Consider the following 16,993-nt stretch of genomic DNA (forward strand, 5'->3'; position numbering starts at 1 on the left):
AAAAGCAAGAGTCTGGAAGTAGTTAATGATCTACAAAAGTGAAAAGGGTAGGAATGAAGGTAGGATTTGTTTGATTTTTCTAAAAGCTAACTGGACCTGGTTGGAAAAAAACACCACAGAGCACTAATAAATATATGCCTTGTAATAGTAAAAGGAAAAAGGTACACCTAACCTTTCTAAATAGCCTAAGGGCAGAGGTTTGCTTTTCAATGAAAAGGTCATCTAGAATGAATTAAAGTCATTTTCCTGCTGTGGTCCAAGCATGTGTCTTCACTTTGAAGGTTAAAATGAAGTTGTTCTTACCCGTGTATCTTGCAGATGTAGTTTTAAAAGGTGCATTGCAAAAAGCTGTCATAAGTTTTCAATCTGTCCAGGGAAACAAAAATTGTGATAATTAATATATTGCTTCCCAAGATGAATCTTCTAATTTGCTATTAAAAGTAAAATATTTTTATGAGTTAGTTATTTTATGCTCTTTCAGAGACACTCTTCTGTCAATTAATACTCTTTATATTTAGTATTTTTCATAATTTTTCTATGTTAAATGCTTTAGTTGATATCTCTGCCTGAATAGAATCACTCAAGAAAATATAGCAGCAGGGATTTTGTGCTACCAGCCTGACAAGTATAGGCAGAGGGACAGTACATGCAAGAGAGAAGATTTCTATACACCAAACTAAAATGTATTTAGACAAATTACAGAATGAACTGATTACATTGTAAGGATTTCAAAAATGTCATTTTTCAATGGTCTTACACAAAAGGGTAAGACAAAGACATATACTTGGGAAAATAACAAAACATAAAAGAATAGTACATTGCCTTTTCACATGGTTTAGAGACATAATTAAAATTTCCCAAAGAGCTATGAGTGTCATCAAGGATAACGAGAAAAAAGACTAGAAGAGAAATCAACTATAATCAAAATTTCTCCAGAAGAGGACTTTACAAAGCATTCTAACAGCCTTTACCTGTCATCCTCTAATATCTACTGTGGCACCAACTGAAATGGTTATCAACACTTTGTTTTGTATTGGTCAACGTTTTCATAAGGAAAATGACCTTTTTTGGCATCAAAGGAATGCTAGAAGAACACACACATGGCTGAGGCAACATGGATTCTTGAGTGCTTCAGAAAATAATGCCCATGGCTCAGTTCAAGGCTTGAATTGTAAGAATGGGAGAACAGTAATCCCCTGCCTCCTAAAATGTCTTATGACAAATATTCTCACATGCAAACCTGGATGCCTGGAGTCCCTCATGGCACGCCTTTCAGCTATGCAAGGGGGAATATTGGCGGAGAAGTGGGAATGCACTGACTCTCTGAGCATGGCACCTGTATCCACTGTGATTTGGGTAGAACACATGACGTTAAGATTTTATTGATAAAAGCAGCTTTGAGGCAAGACTTCTTCATACCTGTGGAATATGAGAAGCGTGACAAGTACCTATCAAACAATAGGTAATTGTCTATTTGGTAAACAATTAATTGCCTCCCTCCAAAATAATTTTTCTTTCTCCCTTTATTATTATTTCTTTTCTCCTTCTTTTTTGGAAATTTGCCCTTTCATAAAATATATGTCTCTGTGTTTTCATTCCAAAGCATTCCTCTGTTGTGGTTAGGTTCCACAGGAGGGTTCCAGCTTGTAAAGGTTAACTGTGCAGAAATCAAGGCTTTGTGCATTTTTGCAAAGGTCACACTCATCAGTAGTTCTGGGAGGACTGCTGGGAAGGGCTGTAGTAAGTACCCAGTGATTGAACCACGGCTCCAGGTTTCATTTCCTTTAAGAATACTGTTACAATCACTGGTTTGTGTCACTAAGAGATAAAGAGGCTGCTCAGTCACTTGAAATTCAATTTGTACATTACTCAAATCTGGTCCACCTCCTTCCTTCACGGTGCCTGGCAGCTGCTTGCTGGCACTCTGAATTTCAAATGCCTGAGCTGCAGGAAGCAGTTTAATAAACGGGATAGGTTTTGATTAATGTAACAAGCTGAAAATAGACAATGATGCAATGCATATCTCAGCAAGAATCGTGGACTCGGATCAAATCTTTGTGTGCTGAGGAAGGCTGCTGTGGCAGAGAGTTCACCCAGAGATTAATATTTATGTTTCGATAACACCTTGAAGGTTCAAAAACTACCAATACATAAGATTTAGACCTGTAATCCTGTTAAGTCTCTGAGCATCTCCTACAGGTGACTGCACAGTCATGAAGTTCAAGTCTAGATTAAGTATTTGACATTGACTGAGTTCCAGCAAGGGCGCTGTGCACTTTACCAGGATGTTCTTGTTTTATCTGGAAGAGATAAATACTGTATTTCTTTCAGTATTAGGAATGTAAGGAATCATTTGCTGCGCTGTATACAAAACAATGACTTATATTTGTCAAGATTCATTAGCAATTCACCATCTTACAGAAAGCTGACAATCTTTGACATGGTTTCAGACAAGCACTCAGTACAGAGTTTACACTCATCCAGTGCTCATCTGTAGCTTTAGTGCTAGGAAACCTATTCTATTTCCCAACACCTGCTGCTCCAAGGCACAGACATTCAGAGCACTCAGAACTGACACTATGCTAAAATTCCTCTTCTAAAACTTGCAGAATCACAGTCTTGGACAATAGTATTTTATCAAGGTAATAGGCAGTGGTGCCTCACAAATGGAAGGAGCTGTAGGTGTCACTAGAGATTATCTCCACTGTCTTATGTGTGAAGAAAATATAAATAATATATTTACTGGAAAGGTCTAAAATATGAAGCTTTGACCCTGCTCATTTTTTCTTGAGGTCTTTCAATGAGAGACAGCAAGAGGCTGAACCTGGAGAGGCAGGTTGCTTCCAAAGGTGGTAGTGGGTGAATGTCAGGTCTTTGAGTATCACTCCCTTAGTAATTACTCAATTTTCTGTGAAAATATATTCTATGTTATGATTAAGGTTTAATCTAAATAATCAGATTTATTTGATTTATTTTTGGTTTTATTTTCTTAATTTTAAAAATTAATTATGCTTTCAGTTGCCTAATATGATGCTACTCAAGTTAAAAATCTACATCTGTTTCAGGAATGTGTCCAGAGAGTAAATTTTGTGTGAATAGTTCTGTAATGTTATATGAGGAACCATTGAAAGTGGATTGGTTTCTTAATTGAAAACTATTGGAAAATTTTAGAAAATTATTGAAAACTGAAAAGTATTATAAAATTTTATGGGGTAGTTCTGTTTTCATAATTATATAATGTATGTTCATATAATTGTTATAAATTACTTTTTTTAATCACTGCTTGTGAATAATTAAATAAACACTAGTTCTGTAATGAAAGTTTCTGATCCCCAAACCAGAGAATTTAATATTTCACTGCATACACATTGTCTTGAAAATGTGTACTGGAAGTAGCATTGACTGTATATTCTGTCACACTGGGTTGTGGATTAACAATGTTGCAGTATTTCTAAAAAAATATTACATTTAAAATGTCTTTCTGTGTTCATTTACCTTCATTCTTAAAGTCAAATATACTATGATCCTATAGTCTAGTATCATACATTTAATTTTATCCTTGCTTCATTTTTATCTGGGTTATCTACTCTTCTTCTCCTGCTACCCATAGAAACCGCTTCCCATATACTTCTGAGTCTATTGTTCATTTAAAATTTAAAAACCCTGAGGACTATAAATCAATAAAATGCTAACTCTCTGATAAGTCTTATGCCGTGAATAACAAACATTTTCAGTCAGCAGTTTGCAAACAAGCCATGGGCTAATATTTGTTTGTGTAAAGCATTCAGAACGGAGGCATAAAAGATATTTTGTAAAAATCAGGATTAGTTCACAAATTATTCCCATGCAGGAGAAAAAGCTGGAATCATCATCTGTTTCATGCACAATAATTAACTAAAACCAGCTCTTGTAAGTATGCCGAAAAAATCAAGATGCTATGATTTCCAGTGTTTGGGGTTTGGGTTTTTTTAATAATTAAAAATAGGGAGAAAAGAACCCCAGAAAATTAAGTTGTCCTCTTTAATTGTGGTGTGAGTCAGTAGTTATGGGTAAAAAACAGAAGAGCAAAGCAATTCTGATGAACACACTTGGATTTGAACATCAATTTCAGAGCTGTTAGAGGTGAAATAAAAAAGTGCATTCTGGTCTTGCTGAGTTTCTATAGAAGTTGTTTGTTGTATTGAGATAATTCTTTAGAGGTTCATTGAGAGAAAATGAGGGAATGGATATATCTGTTTTCTTCTCATTTGATGTATCTTTGTTTTCCATGTGACACACATTTTTCAGAGAAGCAAACAATGTTTCCTATGTCTGTGGGAGAAACATACTTTATCTGGGAACATATGTGGGAAAATAAATGGAAAGTGAAAACATGGCTGTGGCCTGCTTTTCAAAGTTCAGGAAGTAATTTCTTTCTGTTGGTGTATAAACAAGAATAAGTAAACAGTAAAGAAAAAGGATTTATGAGAAGGAGGAAGAAGGCAGTAACAGAAATGTAAATACAAGGCAAGGTGTCCTCAAAGAAAAGAATCAAGAGCTTCAATTTGGGGTTGTATTTCTGTGTGGATTTCATCCTGGTAGTTGACCCACTGATCTAAAGGTTTATTTAGGTATGTATTTATGTATCTATATTTAACTTTCAGTGAAATGTAAATAATAAGGGAGCATTAATCTCAATTTTCACAAGGCAAGGTAGTAGGTATTTGCATGCAAGTTTTAACTGTAGAAAAAAAAAATCATTGGATTTTAGAGATATTCAGAAAGGATACCTAGCCAGTTCTTCAAATGGTATCCATGAACATAAGGGGTGAGGTGCGGAAGCGCAGAAATTAAATTCACAATTCATAAGTCCTAAAGGAAAGAAGCAAAATGAATAATTGAGTCACTAGCAGTAACAGACAAGGAAGGATGAAAAGTGCTGATGCGTTTCTCTTTGCCATGTGAGGGCTGCCCTAGTTTACAGCTTTCCAGTTCCTTGAAGTCACAGGAGGAGGTTCAAGAGTGCAAAAAGTGGTGTGGGCATGGGCAACACCAGATGAAAGCAGATGGACTGGGTTTGGCCTTAGTCTCTTTTTCTCTCTTTTCTATTTATGAAGGTCCCATCAGTGTGCATTGGGTGAGGTCAAGTTTTCAATTACTGGATACATGCAATTTCATCAGTGAGCATATGAGAAAACTTTTATTTAACCAGTCTGGTTGTAAAAATTTTAAGTTTCTTTTTTACAAAATTGCGTACTTTAATCCTTTCTTTTGTAACTCTTTACATTTTGCAATATGTGCTTTGAAAGCACTTCTATGTGTGTGACAGGAATTACATTTATTATGCGCACACCCTCCCCATTGAGATAAAATATGCAATTATGAAATATCAAAGTTTCTCAAAATGTTCACATTTTAAAGTGAGTGGATTTAATCCACTGATAGATAGATGAAAAGTTCAGTTGTTAACTACATTCTCCTGCTTGATTGGTATTGAATGTTTCACCACCAGTTGAGTCCTATATGATTATTTTGGTGATTTATTGCATTTGCTTCAGATATAAAGCAGCTCTTTGCTCGAACATAGAAGGCTTTGTTGCCCTGTGAACTTCAACTGCTCTTGGTGTAACGCTGAATAGCCAGAGGATATGTTGCATTTGAAACACTCTTATTTTGTTTATTTTTCACTGTAATTACAACAAATATGTCACCTTAATAACAAAGAATAATATGTACTAGTATCTTACATAACTCTTGTTTGCAGTGCAGTGCATTTTATATACTGTACTTCCCATATTATTTCAATTAATATTTTATCTTTCCAAATATTGAGTACTTGAACAAAAATAAAGCCAAAGTAGTTTGGGGTTTTTCCCCTTTCTAACACCAGAACTGCTATCTAATCTTCATATTTTTTAAAGCACAATTCATTATCTTAATCTTATTAGTGTTCCAAGGAACTTCTTTATATAGCTCCAGTTTAATGTTGATCTGCAAGCATTATGTCTTAATATAAATGCCATCTGGTTCAGCTATATATATTTGTATAATGGCAGCACCATGGAAAATCCTAAGTCAGAGCAAATGCATTAAATAAGATCAGAGTACTTCAGCAGGACAGTGTCCTGCCTGTTGTCAAGCACCAGCCAGTGTTTACCACAGAAGGTATCAGTTCTCTTGCATCATTCTATAGAATTTTATCTAACTGAGTTTTATTCAGGGGAAATGATATAAATTTTCATAAAAGAAAATACTATATTATGACAGCATTAAATGAATCATCTTCAAATTGCTTTTAAAATAGTTAATTTATAGCCTGCAATTGGAAGACTGTAAGTCAGGAAAATATTTTTGGTGTCAATAATGAAATATAGTTCATATATAAATAAAAAAAGAAATCCATGTCTCTATCTAAAGAGAGTGTGTATGTATGAGTGCATGCAGTTGTCACACCTGTAAAGATGTAGGTAATCTATGTGCAAGAACACATGCATGTTTTGGCCATATCAAGAAATACTAACAAAAACTGCTTCTCTAAATTAAAAAGAAAACAAATTAACTAACCAACACACACTAAAATAAAATCTATCATAACAGAAAAGAATATTTTCTTGGAATTATTCATATTCACACATCCCTCAGTGAGACTTTCATATATTGGGTGACATTGTGAAATGTCATTGAAGAAAAGGCATTTCAGTTTAGCCTTGAGCAAACATACACATACTAGAAGAACTGTGCATATGTAAAGGCTTTTTCTTCTTCCAAAAGGGACCTGGTTTTGCTATATTCATAACTGAAGCTAAGCTTGGGCTAGTGAGGTGCTGCATGATAAGAACTTGGTTAGCAAACACATTGAGCGGTCGAATGACTTGAATAACAAAATCCCCAGCAGTGTGTTTCAGTGCAAACTGCATTTGTACTCTGCAAGGAGATCAATGCTTCACCCTCATTGATTTTCGTCAGTGGCAGAACCAGGATTATGCACGATGTGAAACTGTATCCCCAGACATATTCAATCTGATTTCCTAGTCAGTGCTAAAAAGGCATAGCGTTGTCCTGAAAACATAAGGTAAGAGAAGTATAACATATCAAATTTGTACTTCTGGCAAGCCTGCATGTTAAACAGATTCACCATCCTATGTGTCATGCAATTCATTCTATAAAAATATTAGTTTGGTGCTATAGAGTACATATACATATACATATACATATACATATACATATACATATACATATACATATACATGTTCAAAAACATTGTGCCAAAGAGAGAATTTGAAATGCATTTCACACACATCACTTTAAAATGTAGTACAGTTTTTCTCTGGTAGACTTCAGCTTTATAGTAAACACATAAAAAGAAATAATTTCTTCAAAAACTTCATAGCAGGAATGTAGTACATCTTCAGAACTTAAATAACCTTGTTATTTACAATGTATGCTGGTTTTCAAAAAGTAATAATTATAGTAAAATATACCAGTGGGAAATGACAGCTGACAGGAGCTTTGTTCTGATCTGCAATTTCCCCCTGTTTGTAGCTTCTCAGAGAAGCCATGGGAACACTATCAAATGCTGCTTGGCTTTACTTCAAGTTGAACACAGGGATGAATTAAATTAGCTCAGTTCAGACTTTTCCTAAGCTATTTGTTGGTGGACATAGCAAAATAAAAGAAACAGAGGAGCAAGAAAGAGCAATGGTGGCTCAGCCAAGAAAATTTTCTGTCTTCAGCTTCTGCCATTGCATTCTTTGGAGAAGCAAACACCACTCCCAGAAACTCTAAGCTGCTTTTGGAAAAGGGCCAAAATAATGGATGTCCTAGAGAGGCATGTGTGTACCTTAAAGATATTTACCTGGAAAATTAGCACTTCCTACATTTTGCATTTTAAGATCACAGTAATTTTTTTCTGTCTGTGTTTATCCAATGCCACCAATCAGCTAGGTTGCACATCTTCATCAGGTTTCATGTCATGAAAATTTAGTAAATAGCAACTAAGAAGCTTGAAGTTACTGCAAAATAAAACTCGGGGCAGACAAATCCATTAGGTTAATAATTCTTGGTTGAGCAAGTGGATCGGCTTTTTAAATTTATTTCTAGAGGACCATGTGAGTGGATACACAGAGCAACTCTTGAAGTCATTACAGAAAAAATCCTGATTTCCTTAAATTGGTGAAGGGAGTTGTATGTTACTTGTGAGATAAAGAGTGGCAAGCAGGACACTTCTTAGAAGTATTCTTAGATAGAATACTTCTATCAAGTGCTGAAGATCTGAATAAATGTGGTGAGAGTAAGCAGTATCTTGGAAGCAAAGTGTTCTCTTAAACATGGGAAAGTATTCCTCTGTTATAATGTAGCACAAACAAAAGCCTAGACAGGGACCTCATTGTTTGTTGTTTCTTTAGTCCTGGACATTTCAGTTGATATTAAATATTTGATCAGGAAAGCATTTATTAGTCTACTTGCCCTCTAAACATGAGACAAAATCCACTGGCCTATGTTCTTAAATGCTTTTGCTGTAAGTGGCCAGCTAAACGCACATGTTTAAATACTTTCAAAAAATAAGAGCTTAGTTTTCATACAAAACTCATTGGAACAACTGAAAATCTTTCCACTGTTCCCCATTCATCAAGCTTGGTACTTCATTCTTGAAAAACCACTTTAAAAACCTGTTCCTAAGGTGACTCTAGTTCCATGCTAAAGGTAGACACTATATCAGTTCACTGAAAATTATCTTGTTACTGGGGAAATTGCATTTTTAGGACCTGGTACATTTGAACTAGATGATATCAGTTTAAACAAACAATGTAAAGTAATTTGATAATGAATAAGTAGGAGGATGCACAGAGAAAACTAACACCATTGTTTAACCTCAAAACTATGCTAATAAGTAGGGTGATAGACATGAAACTCCAGATAATGGAGCTTTTATTCTAGCCCACCAGGCTGTCTCAGGGGACTCTTAAGTGGATTTGTTATGCCATGACTAAATGTAGCTCCAGTCCAGTATTTTGCATAGCCTAAAGTATCTTGTTGCAGTATATTCTGACATGTATCTAACTAGATCTTTTTTGGAAGAAAATATACTTTCAGTTAGAAAGGAGGCATAAGTGCATGTTATTACATACAATTTATTTGCTTACATGCAAAATGGAAGACTCTTCCAGAAATAACATCTTTGTGAAAAAGACTGTCAATACAAAAATATCAGAGTGTCTTTTGAAAACTAAAGGGATCCTTTTGAAAAAAAAAAGAAAAAAAATTAAAAATGTCATGAACTAATGAATGTACGCATATGCACATGTGTTTGTCTGAACCAAAGCCGATGCTAATACATACTCCAAGAATTATCTGAACCCACTTTAGGTTGGATTCATCTACAGTTACTTGGCATTGACTGGTTACTGTATTTCATTTATTTTTACAACAGCCACACTCTGCCAATAAAAGATCAAGCACTTTTGGTTGCTGGGTTGAATTTTTTAAAGTACTTGATGTTACTCTTGAATCTACTCTCAGTTACAGCTCACTAAAGGGTCTGGCCCAGTGGTGGGTCTATAAATACAAACATAAGCTGAAATAGCTGCTTCCAAAGCAGAATGCACAAATCTGAAGTTAAGTGATTTTTACTCCTCTCTATCTTGTTTATGCAGTTTCCAGTTCTGAAAGTGGGTGGTTATGCAGAACGAAAAAAAATTTAAAATCTTGTTTGTGTACTGTGTCCAATTTTCTGTTGGCCTTTTACAGCACAGAATTACATTGCACTTAAAAAGCACTTAGATGAACTCATTCCAGTTTCCCATACATACAAAGAAGTGCGTTTTTAGATAAACTATATTAAAATGAAGACAGACAAGCAGGAGATTGTATGTTGTGATTTTAATTTGATTACTGTCAGTTAACTTTTTATCTACTTTTTTACTTCTCCCTAAAACTATTTAAAGACAGAGGACAAGATGAGCTGAAGAAACAATATAGCTTCTTTGGAAAAAAAAAAATTAAAATCAGCTTTTCTTATCTTCTCATACTTGTCATTGCAGTATCATTTCTGGTGGATAGAAACCTGATCTTCCAGTCATTCATAGTAATTAAAATCCTTTTGTTTATTCTAAGAACATGGGGCTCCATGGTCAGTGCCTGGCATAATTCCAAATTAAGCACAGTGAAAAGCCTTGTAACAACCATTAGCCTGTCTAGTCCTAGCTCAGCTGCCAGAGCAGGTGCCCACTCAGTGAAAATTTCACTGTCCTTTTTTTTTTAAATTCCACCACAACCATTTTAAGACCCCACCACAACCATTTAACTAACAGGCTGTATATGGAAAGCTTTATATTTGAAAGCTACGCAAGAGTGTGGTCCCATGCATTGGCTATAAGGAAGAACATTATTCTACTCCTGGCCCATGTCCCAGAGAAAAATTTCTTCCTCTTTTTTATTCTGTGACTGCTTTTTTCCCTTCACCTTTCCATCCCACTCTCCTTGTTCCTACACCTTATGCAGCTCCTCCTCCTCATATTTCATGTTCATTTCCATGTCCTTTTGACGCCAGAGGCATGAGTGTACAGCTGGCTTTGCATGCCCTTCTCACCAGGTTGTCTTCGGGCTCTCCTCGAGGGATGACTTGCCTCACAGTGTATTGGGTGGCCACCTCTCCTAAAAGCAGTCCCACTGTGGTGACAGAAGCCTGCACAAGAAGGTCACTGAGGCAGTGCCTCACAGAGGGCCCCAGGGACAGGATGGAGGGCAGTTACATTTGCTCTGACTGCATTTACCTCATCCTTCCTTCAAGTGCAACATTCTTCATTCTAGTGTGCTGAACCTGACATTGCGGACAGACAGCATCCATTAGTGTTCCAAATATTAGCTAAAAATTGCTACATATGGTTTTGCCACAGTTTCACTTTTATCTGATCAAAGCAGATGATGGAAGGAGCAGTCTGCACAGACTGCAGGTGGTTTAGAGATTCTGAGAAACAAAGCCAAAGTCTGTATGAAAAATATGAGCACAATTGCTCAAGTGGTTATTTTATTCATATAGACGACCACCTCAATTGCATCCACACAGCAGGTGCAATTCACATGTGCAGGATAAGAAAATGTGACTCTAACAACCAAAAAACACCTGCTACCTGGCATGTCCTGCTCATTATGTACTGCATTAATGAAGGGAATCTTCCTTTTACACAAATTGCCTTTGGTTGAAGCAACTTTCTTCATTCTGCCTTCATTCTATCTACTTAACCTTTCCTGCAAGAAAATCCTATCAAATTTTGCCAGAAAAATATTTCTGAATTACAGCTCAATTAACAGATTATATTTCCAATCAGTAATGTACAGGTGTTCCAGCATCTGGTTTGATGATTTTGAGTCCTAGGAATTATACAAGAAAAGTCTTAAGCATATGGTAACAGTAAGGATCTCTGACTGTAGTGCATTTAAATCAAACAATATCCTCATTAGCATCCAGGAAACAGAGCCTTCCTCTAATGTTCAATAATGCACCGCATAGTGAATGGAAAGTTATTATGTCCCAGATGCAAATAGTTTCTTTCACTTAATTTTTTAGCTCGGTATGCAGTTAAGCATACCAGAGTAAATGAGAGAAAGACTGAAAATGCATGTAAATAACCACACATGTCAAATTATACTGAGATCCTCCAAATTATACCCAAGTCCCTTAATTCCATAATGCTCAGTAGCATTGCATTAATTATTTCCTAAATCTGTGTTGAAGTGTATCTAAATCCCAGTTTAATGTATTTAGCCTTATATTTCAATCATTCTGGAGAATATTATAAAGTCATTACTAGCTCAATATAAATAAAGAAATTCTGGGCATGGAAGCGGTGATGCTGGAGATGTAAGTTGAGATGGATTAGTTAATTGTTTTCCTTGTTTATTTTCCTCTTCTTCATTAAATCAATATCTGTTCTAAGAGGTGGCAGGAAGAATTTGTACAGTATTTGAGTCAACACAACGAATTTAAGTCATAGGAATTTGAATGTATTTCTTAGGCCTTCAGTGATAACTCCTTACAATATCAGTGGCCACAGAGCAAAAAATGGAACAGAACATGAAAACACCGCATAGCCCATAATTTACGTTTCTGTAAGTGGAGGACTTTCCAATAAAATTCAGACACTTGAGAGGTATGGAAACTGCCGTGGCTCAATAAAGTTGATTGAGTGCCTTCACCCCCTTCATATAGTACTGGCTGAGGATGGGGGTTGGGGTGGGGGAGGAGGGGAGGAGAGATAGCGAGGAAATAAAAAACAAAACAAAGCAAAACAAACCACCCTAAAGATAAAAAAGATTTAGTCTTCTGAAAATTCCCAAAAAGTCTGCAAATCTCATCATACTGCAAACAATTAGAGGCGGTGCTAGATGTAGTGAATGACAGGCGTACTAAACTGAAATAGAGTGCTTGATTGATTGGTATATGACTGAAGGCTTCTCTTTTCTGCAATCAATAACATAAACCTTTTCACTTTCTTGTCTCTCCTGCAGCTCCCTAATATTGCCTCTCTGCTGGGTGCTACACTTTTCTGGGAAAAGTTGCCCAATATATTGTTTGGAGATGAGTTTCCTCAGGGACCTTGATTCTGCAAATAATTGCTACCAATCCTAGTGCCAGACAGAATGAAATTACCCTCCATGGAATTTAAGAAAACCATTCTGTTCAAATTATTTTCATGATATGACTCTTAATTTTCCTTAACACAGCATTAGGAATGCTTCACCTTAAGTTATAAAAAATTTGCATAGCAGTGCTTCTATGTTTTATGTTAAGGCATTGAGACAGATAAGAACAATGAGGGGCAGATGCCTGAACACGACGTCATACGAAAATATTCATTTGTGCCTAAATCTCTGCAGTGACTTGATACTTGTCTTGCCACAGTTGCTATTTGTTCATCTGAGAGCAGAGCAAGATAATTGTGGATGGCAGAGAGGAAACAGAAGGGCCTCTTCTGGGGACTGTAACCTGTTGAAAGACAGAACAAACAGCAGCAGGCAAATTAAAACAAAGACATGTGTGGGGCAAGAAAAGATTATGGGAGAAGGTAACACAACCCTGTCCTGTAATGCCTGAGCTGGCTAGAAATGTCTTCTCTTGAAGGCCTTCTCGCTGCCTTTTTTCTCAGTGGACAAAAAAATGTGAAAAAAGGATACATTTTGAGAAGATAAGTGGTATCATAGTACGTGTTGGAAAAAGGAGATTTGGTATGTGATTTTCAGAGATGCAAAATCCTTCTATTTGAGCTGTGTGTCCTCACATAAGTAACTTACAGCTGAGAATTTGATTTTTGTTTTGTGTTGATGTTGAGGAAGGAAATCAGCTATGTCATCAGTCACACATGTCCTTGACAAGTCTTTCTATCTGAAAAAAAGCCAAACTAACTTTCAAGTCTGCCATCTGTACTGGAGGAAAAATACTCTATATTTTAACAGCATAATCTTGTTCTGCTTAGTTATTGCAATGCTTAGCTGCAGAGGAAATTAAAAGAATTGTGCTGGATTTGGCTGGGATGTAGCTAGTTTCCTTCACAGTGGCCAGTACGGAGCTGCTTTTGACTTGTGCTGAGCACAGAGTTCATAACACAGAGATGTTTTTGTTGTTGCTCAGCAGGGCTTACACAGAGCCAAGGCCTTTTCTGCTCTTTGTGCTGCCACTGGTGAGAAGTTGGGAATGCATGAGAGGCTGGGAGGAGACACAGCTGGGACAGGTGACCCAAACTGACCAAAGGGATTCCCAGACCATGTGACATCATGCTCAGGACGTAAAGCTGGGGGGAAGAAAGAGAAAGGGGGGAATGTTTGGAGTCATGGCATTTGTCTATTGAAATAAGCACTGCACGTGATGGGGCCCTGCTCTCCTGGAGATGGCTGAACACCTGCCTGCCTGTGCGGAGCAGTGAATGAATTCCTTGTTTTGCTTTGCCTTGCTTGTATACATGGATTTTGCTTTCCCTAATAATGTGTCTCTATATCAGCCCATGTGGCTTCTAGCTTTTACCCTTCCCGTTCTCTCCCCAAACCTGCTGGTGGGGGCTGACTAGGGCTTGGTGTTAGCTGGGGTTAAACCATGACAGGAACACAAACAAGTTGTTTTGAAATCCCTGCTTTCACGGTGAAGTAGAAGAAACAATGTTGTGACTTTGGTCAAGTTGAAATGTTAAGCTGCTGTCAGGTGAAGTTGTAAAATGCAGTGTTCCCATTTACCTCTCAACTTCAGAGAAAGAATCATGCTGTGACATAGTGAACATTTTGATCCCTGAGAACTTTCTTCAAATTTCAGAAAATAACCATGACCTCTTTGGATCTTTAAACTACAGTCTAGATAAAATGAAATGAACATGGAGTTGAATTTAATTTCTGATCTTTGTCCAGCCAATCTCAACATTTTAACCTTATCTCTGTAGTTGAGACATCTGAAGAAAAGTGTCTAGGGAAAGCTCCCAGGTGGTGACTCTGTGCTGGCACTTTGTGTGCCCTTTCAGTCATTTAGGTCTCACAGCTCAGCTTATAGCAGAATATTATCTAGACTAGAGCCTCAGTGCAGTTTTCTACATTTGCTTCCTCTGTTCCTTCATCAGAAAGCCTGGCATGTATTTTGTATGAAGTCACCTTTGCACTGTCTGTGTTGCTCTGCAAAAAATAAAAAGCATCATTAAACTGAGTTTCCAATTTCCACATCTATTTCTGTGGTCATTCCCCAGTGCATTGCTTTTAGCACACGCTTCCCCAGTAGAAAGTGGTGGAGAAGATTATTTGTAGATTGTTCAACACATATTTCCTTCCCTGATTGCTTTCCTGACTTTTCTGGCCATAACTAATCAATAATACCACTGATCTGAGAGATGCCAAAAATAGTTTGGATACTTGGCTTTTGACAAAGTCACTTTGTCTGGGTGGAGGGAGACTCCTCAGTGTGAAGCCAGCACAAAAAAAAAAAAAAGTTAATTCATGCCCTACCTTTGCAGGGTAGCCCTTTATTTGCTGTGAGCTCAAATGTGTTTCAATACAGCACTGTTTTTCCTTCCAATACTGAGCTCCTCTTGTTGTCCTGCTGCTGCAACCCCTCTCTTGACTTTGCCTGTCTTCCTCTCAGTGTCTTCTGTGAGAGCATGAGATAAGCCTGCATTTGTATTTATAGCTTGCATTTAATTGAAAGTTTTGGATGTTCGCAATGAGAAACTGAAAATTAAACAGCTGTGTCTTGACAGCTTTGGAAGTGCTGCTCATTGAACTCCCTGAGCAATTCAGAAAACATCTCGGCTGAAGAACAAAACATGGCTTATGTGGCTGTGTTACAGCAGTTGGAGGAAAACACTGCTGCTATGAAGGCTTTATATTACTTTGCATAACTGGCATCACACCTTTGTTTAATATTCAAGCAAGATTATACAGATAAAGAAGGAAGGCAAGAGGGAGGAAAACTTAAGCAAGCTATGGTTAAGACAGTCTAAAGGTCAAAACTGTAATATTAAATAAATCTTACATGCTTTTATAAACCTTAATTTATTGTCTACGTGCAACTGACATTTAAGCTTTGGGTTTAATACCAAGTACTTCAAAGTATTCTTGTAGAAGAATAGTCGATAACCCTCTTACACAGTATAATTGGAATTCTGCATGTTAGAACATTTGGTTTCTGAAAGATTTTTGTAAATGTTAATAGCTGTCTTTTAAAATGGTGTAAGTGTGAAATGCTATGAAAAGCAAAGGTTTAAATGTCACCATGTCTATAATTTTCATATTGTAAAAACTAAATAAGCTTTTACAATATGAAAAACCTAAAAGGCCTGCTGCAAGTTTGAAGATATAAGCTAGCTCATTATTAGTTTTTTGAAAATGATATGACAGACACATTTTTTAAAACTGTGCATTTTAGTCTAAAATGTAAAGTTGAACATTTAGTTGTCTGGAAATGTTACTACTGCCAAGTCTTCCTACTTAAAATCCATGATCTGAGTCTGGCAATAGAAGGATTTGTCTGGGAAGCCTCCTAGAGTGTTGCCAGAAGTATTCTCTTCATACGGACCCACTGGCACTTAGACTGAAAACTACTCATATCTGTCATGGTTGCGTGTTATGATTTGTGCCTACTCACAGGGTGCTCTGGTACATCAGTAGGATGGGAATGGAAAACACAGATGGTTTAACCTCAAACATGGGAATGCATGTTTTTGCATTCCCTTGGGTGAATTCATCATGCCATGAATTTTGGAGAACTAAAACTTGAAAAATAAAGGTTTTCGTAGCCTAACCCTCTGAATTCTTTGTTAATATAAAGTCAACAGTGCAGCAATCAACATGCCACAAAAAACAAGAGACAAATATTTATGACTTATTTATCCTGCCATATTTCAGTATATTTTAACAACAAAGAGGTGGCTCAAGATAGTCACTGTCTCAGCACTTTTTTTGACTGTTACCAAAGGTATCAATTTATCTTCCAACCTGCCTAAATCAAGAGGAAAAAAAGCTTTTTCTTTAGAAAAGAAAAAAAACCAACACATTATAAAGAGCAGAAAACATAAACATAAACATAAACATAAATAACAAACAAAGAACACCTTGTCCTCTCATGTGGATTTTAGGAAGCAAAACCAATATTTTCCTAATGTACCGTAATAATAAGGGTTTATTCTAAGCAAAAAAGGATAAGATAATCTTTGTGTGTTAAAAAAAAAAAAAAACAAAACTATTTCAAGTGTCATTGCGAAGTATGGAAATCCTCACTCCCTAAGCTGATTTCTTTAAGTAAAATTATTTACAAGATTTTTATGAAAAGAATGCATGAATAGTTTCCACAATGTTGGCACTCACATACAGGAACAAAACATAAAAGGAAAAGAGTGCACATCCTGCAAATAGCTGCAGTACAGGGCACAGGAGCATATATCAGGAGAGACTCTCACAATCGGTAGTTAGTAGATTTATCATAGCAGAAAAACTTGCGTAACTTGAGTTGCTGAAGGTTTTTAAGTACCTCCAGATCAGAAAAGGT

This window comes from Zonotrichia albicollis, chromosome Z, assembly GCF_047830755.1.
Source record: "Zonotrichia albicollis isolate bZonAlb1 chromosome Z, bZonAlb1.hap1, whole genome shotgun sequence".
In the NCBI taxonomy this organism is placed as follows: Eukaryota; Metazoa; Chordata; class Aves; order Passeriformes; family Passerellidae; genus Zonotrichia; species Zonotrichia albicollis.